Source organism: Manis pentadactyla, chromosome 1 (genome assembly GCF_030020395.1).
Source record: "Manis pentadactyla isolate mManPen7 chromosome 1, mManPen7.hap1, whole genome shotgun sequence".
NCBI classification, from domain to species: Eukaryota; Metazoa; Chordata; class Mammalia; order Pholidota; family Manidae; genus Manis; species Manis pentadactyla.
In genome coordinates, this window is record NC_080019.1 from 23,452,719 (window position 1) to 23,458,718 (window position 6,000).

The window sequence follows — 6,000 nt, forward strand, 5'->3', positions numbered from 1 at the left end:
AGATATGAATCTTTGGGAGTGGCCCAATCCTGCTGTCCGTGCCCTATTTTATATCTTCAAAATATATCCGGAACCCGAACACATTGTATCCTCCACATGGTTACTACCTTGGTCTGAGGGTGGTAGGCATCCTCCCCTACCTACAGCAATGCTATCATCTCCTACCTGGAGGTGGCCCTTGAGGGTCATGCCTCCTCACTACGCTGCTCTCCTCACTGGGAGGAAAGCCAGCGTGGGGACAGAGCAAGGCCCCCAGTACGTCCCTGGACCCCCAGGCCCCCAGCTCTAGGCACATGCCGGGCACACGTCCACCTCAGGATCTTCACACTTGCAGTTGCCTCCACTTGGAAGGCTTTCCTGCGGGATACTGGCATCCATTAATGCCCCAATCCATCATCCTCCCAGATATCCTCTATCCATTGGCATCTTTCCTCAAAAGTCTCCTTCCCAGGCTAGCCTGCCCTAATTCTATTTAGAATTGTACTCCCATCCCACCTTCCCTGGCATTTCCCCACTTTGGTTTTTCTAACATGGCAGTTATCACCGTAAAGTATATATCTTTCTTACTGTCTACCCCCATCCCACAACACACGCACACTGGAATAGAAGCTTCATTACAGCAGGGGTTTAAAACTTCTTTTGTTTATAACCGTATCTTCAGTACCTAGCGTGGTGTTTCACACATAGTAGGGACTGAAAAATATTTGAGAATTGAATTTGCCGAATTCTTCTAGAAGTCTTGTGGGCAGTTTTCTTGTGTACAGTTTTATATATTTGAAAGGTCATGTCTGATTGGAACAAGAAAAACATTTGTAAGATCTTATAGACACCGTCTGGAGGCTGTTCAGCAGCCTATATGTGAAATGGGTTGTAAGCAGCAGCCAAAGGTCCCGTGGACTGAAATCAACACTGAACAGAACCTGCGAGGCCCTCTCTGTTTCTTCTCACATGAAGCCACAGCTCATTGGCCAACGGAAGTGTGTATGCCTCAATCTTCACCTAGGTTGTGTGTGGTGCATGGAAAACGCTATTGCTTCCCAGTGTTTCTTCCTCGCAAACCACTTTTGATTACCCTAAATGGTTTTAAAATGAAATAAAATAAAGAAATATCAAAGGTAGCGTTGATGCCAGATCTCTTCAAGCCCATCTGTATACAGTTTATTTTTTATGAGGTTTGTTTCATTAGAGACTTGGACATAAATGATGAAGGTTTATGGGGTTGTTTTTGGTCATGTAGTTGAAAATAGCTGAGGTGGGACAATAACTTTAGAGGCTTTTCAAGGCTATTACCCAAATACTTTCACTGATCTTGTTTATATTTATCAGTCCCATTGGCTAAAAAGCCATAATTACTCTCCTGACTTTTCTTGTGAATTGATATTGCTATTGAGAACAGCATCCCGGAAGACAGAGCAAGGTAATATTCATTTTTTAAAAAAGCCATCTTATTATGTTTATCTTGCTGTTAAGTGTATTTCTTATTTAGCCGAGAACTGCTCTGTTGTGGCAAAATATTGTATCTTACATAATGATTGCAATTTAAAAATGAAAACCACTAGGTTATCTTTTCTTTTTGCTTTGGTTTTGCTGCCTGTGTGGTTTTTTTTTTTGGCTGTGTCTGTAAACATATAAAATGAATAACAGTAAATGAATTACAGAGGTATAATTCCATTGAGGGTTCTGGAAACAGCTTTTAGCCTCAAGAGCCAAGCTCTTACACTCTGTGTTGGATCAGAATTGCAAGACAGAATTATAGCTCCGTTACTCAAGGTTTGCTTGTTGTTAATTTTATGGAGGACATAAAAGCGAATGTAAAGCATCTGTCACATCCTTGACCCCTTTAAGAAACCTGTATCCATGGCAGCTGATATCAGGTAGGAGGAGGAGGAGGCCCCGAAGCCTCACAGGGAATTTCAGGAAAAAGAAATGCCTTGTCCCTAGAATATCTCTTTGATGTTACATTTGTCTTGTGGCAAGGTTGGGGTGAATTTCAATCTGTTCAGTGAACACATATTTTTGGAGCTCCTATTATGTGGCAGGGACTGTTCTAGATGCAAGGGTTACAACAGTGGACAAACTGGGCAAGAACCCCTCCTGCCCTCCTGGAGCTTACTTATACTACAACCGAACAGGTAGAACAGACAGTGCGCTGCATGTAACAATCCATTTCATACAAAATCGATCAAGGAAAGATAATAAAGGGGGATAGGGCTCTCAGGACCATGGGTAGGGGGTGCTCTTTTAAATAGAATGGATGAGAAAGACCTCACTGATATCTGGCTATTTAATCAGAGACCCAAAGGAGGTGTGGGAGAAAGGCTTGATACAGATCCCTGAGTGAAGAGCCTTTCAGGCAGAGAGGACAGGCTGTGCAAAGGCCCTGAGGAAGGAGGCTTGGTGGAGGGAGCAGAGATGCTAGTGTGACCAAAACTGAGTGGGTGAGGAAGGGGTGAAGCAGGAGGAGGTCTAAGAAAATTCAGTGGATCATATTTACAGGGCTTTCTAAGTCAAGGGAAGGTCTTGTTATCCTCTGAGTAGAATGGGAAGCCATTAGAGAGTTTTGAGCAGAGAAATAACTGCATTTTGAGAGGATCATGTGGCTGCTACATAGAAAAATAGACAATCAGGGAGGCAAGGGTTTAAATAGGAGACTGATTGGGAGGCTACTGCAAAAGTCCAGGCAAGAGATAAGAGTGGTTTGGAGGAGCGGCAGGTGGAGGTGGTACGATGTATTCTACTTTTGGTTATATGATGAAGGTAGAGCCAACAGAATTTGCTGACAGATTGGATGTGGTATCACCCCACAGGCCATTTCACTGGAATTGGCCCTAGAATTGCTGCCAAGGTGCACAGAGATCTTTGAGCTTCCTCCTCTCTCCTGCTTTAGCTCTGATGATGAGTTCTCAGCCATATTGGTCATACTTGGGCTTTGCTTCTGCCTTTGCTGGGTTTTGCCCCGGGCCCATATATTAGCACCTGTTAGGGCATAAGGACATTATTTTGCTGCTCTTCTGTTTTCTGAAACTCACCTTCTTGCTGGCATTGCAGAGTTCCTGCTAATGCTCAACAGTTCTCTTGGATCCAAGAACAAGAGTCTCCGTCTTCCCCACACCATCATCTCATTGTGTCAATTATTGCTGTCCCGGAATCTCAGATTCAGAGAGTAGACGTCTCTTTCCTTCAAACCCTGCTTCAAGCTTTCATTGCTTTATGTTAGACCGATGTCATAATTTTCATACCAGCATTTTTGTTTTCTTGCTTCCAGAATGCTAGCAGCTAGCAGCAAATATTATCCTTGTCAGCTTCATTTCCATCATCCCACAGCCCCTTTCAGATTGCTGTCTTGGCTTCCAATTCTTCCTTTCCTCTACCCCCCACCCCTCAACCTCCTTTTAAATTGTTTAGCAGATTCTTTGGTAAACATTCTCACCACATCCTTTTCATCTTCAGTGCACATTTATGTAATTTGGGATTTACACTGGCAAATCACTTTGAAAAGTGTGAGTGAATAAAGCAAACATAGGGTCTGAGTTGGGGAGAGGTTTTCCTTGTTTCTGTGGTCTGTGCATCAGGGCCCTGCACTAGAGAACTGAACACAACAAGCTTCATTGTACTAGTGAACACCACTGGGGTGGTGGTGGGAGACTCTTTATTCTGTGAATCTTCATTTTTCTTTTTAGTGTACATTAATTGATTAGGGTGCTGGTCATTTATGCAATTCACCAAATATTTCTATTCTTCTGATGCACAAGAGGATTGTGCTTCCTGGCTTCTTTTTTGGTTGGATGGAGCAATGTGATGAATTCTGGCCAATCATTTTGAGACTGGACATAGTATTTATAATTTCGGAGCCAGTGCATTTAATTGCCAAGAAAAGGCTCTAGAGCCTTCTTTGCCTTGGGGATGATGATTACAACTTCTGAGGTGGCAGCCTGGATGACTGATGGGGGCCTGGTTCACTGAGTGACTCTGAGGTGCAGAGCCCCTTGGCAACCTGTGATGGATGTGCAACATGAGTGAGAAACCCCTGTTTTGGCCACTAAGATTTTAGGGTTGCTTAGTACTGCAGCATATTCTGCCTGGGGTATTCAGGTTATCTCTCTGTGATAGTGACTTGAGAACAGGACCTTCGGCAAATGAGGAACGATATAAAGGATGAACCTAAGTTAGATGCCAGAAGGCCTGTGCTGGTTATGGGGTTCCTAAGGATGATGGTTCTAGAAAGTGGAACAGGGTTGCTGTCTTGCCAATGGGTTTCAGCCCCAGGCAAGTTCGCTATGGATTCAGTGTGACCAAAGAAAATGACAGCAAAATGTTCTTGGGGTGAAAGGTTATACCCAACTTTATTTCCAGGTGGCAGGTCAGTCACTAAAATTCCATTCACTCAGAGTGAGTCTGCATGCAGCAAGCTGGTCTCTGCCTCTGGGCCTCTCTGCCTGCACAGCCGTCCTCTGGGCCCCTCTGTCCGCACAGCCATCCTGCACTGCTGTCCTCCGGAGCCTCTCTGCACAACCGTCCCACACAGCTGTCCTCTGGGCCTCTGTCCTCGGCACTGCCACCACTCCAGCCTCTGCTCTGCTCTCCTGCAGCCTTGCAGCCCTGCCACCATGTTGTGCCCAGAGCACTGGGCGGAGCTCTTTATAAAGAGCCAACAGCCATGTATTGCCCACAGGTATGCAGTGAGCTAGTCAACCAGGGCCAGGTGAGAATCCTGGCCACAGGAACTCCCTTTTTATCCACAGTTGCCCATGGAGGAAGTGGAAGGATCATGAAGGTAAAATGGGAAAATATCTGGCGTTTGTCTAAGGTTGGTACACTAGTCTGCTACGGCTCCTCTAGGGAGACAGAAAAAGATTAGTGATCTCTGCCCGACACACGGCCCAGTGCCAGATGCCCTGCGGCTGGGTTTGCCTTTGGTCAGGAGGGAATTTCCACTCACGCGATGACAAGAAGGCAAGGTCAAGCTGTGCCCACCTCTGTCTCATTGCCGCTGCAGAGGAAAGGTGACTTACGTGATTGGTTCACTCGGGTCTATCGTGGTTATTCAAATGAGGGATCGTAGACAATGTCTGCAAAGGTACTGCAAGGTCAGGTCAGAGAACTGGGGGAGGCCTGGTGCTGCGTAAGTGCTACAATGTGTCAAAGGAGTGATTCCTAGCTTCCTGTAGATACTATTAGCTAAATTGCAATATCTGCTTCTAGTCCCACCTTTGCCAGGATCATTGTTCCTTGCTTTGAACCTTGGGGGGAAGGAGAAGTAGGTACCCTCTGCTCCCCTCCCTTCTGTGAGGAGCCTGTAAAAAGAGCCTGCTGTTTAGAAAGTTCCTTTGTTTTTAATTGGCGGGAGGAGGCTTGTGAGAGAGCCTCTAGCTTTCTGCTTGTGTTATGATTTTGTGACAGTGTGAAGTCAATCTTTGAGCAGTTACAGCTCTCCTGAGCTGTCAGCGACTCAGACTTCAACTCTGATTAAAACCCATGACTAAAAAAATTACCATAATCCAGTGACAGGCATGAAGAGAAAGCCATAATAATACTGATAACAATGTGCCAGTTAAGAGGCTATTATATTTAGTACGTTACTTTAGCACAGAGAAATCTCCTCAGGGTTATCACTGATGTAACCGGTGCCTTGTTAATGGATGTGACGGGGTCTGTGCGGGGCCTGCCTCAGACACTTACAGTCAGTCTATACTCCTGGGGGAGGAAGACATAAGAGGTGCGCCCACCTGGAGGCATTTGTTTGCTGGAAGTTCCGATGGTGACAGGAAATAGAAGTTACAGACGTGTTCTCTGCTCTGACCCAGTGTGGTTAAGGGACCAGCAGGGAATGGGAACCTAGGTTTCAGTCCAAAGAGTACAATTATTTGCCTGAGTTCTACTGAACACTTCCCTTGAAGCCTCTCACTCTGGGTCCTCAAAAACACTCTATGTTATCCCTTTTGCCCCCAGGGGTGTCCTTCTGTCCCCAGATCTTCCAGGACATTTCTTTGCTACCACCCT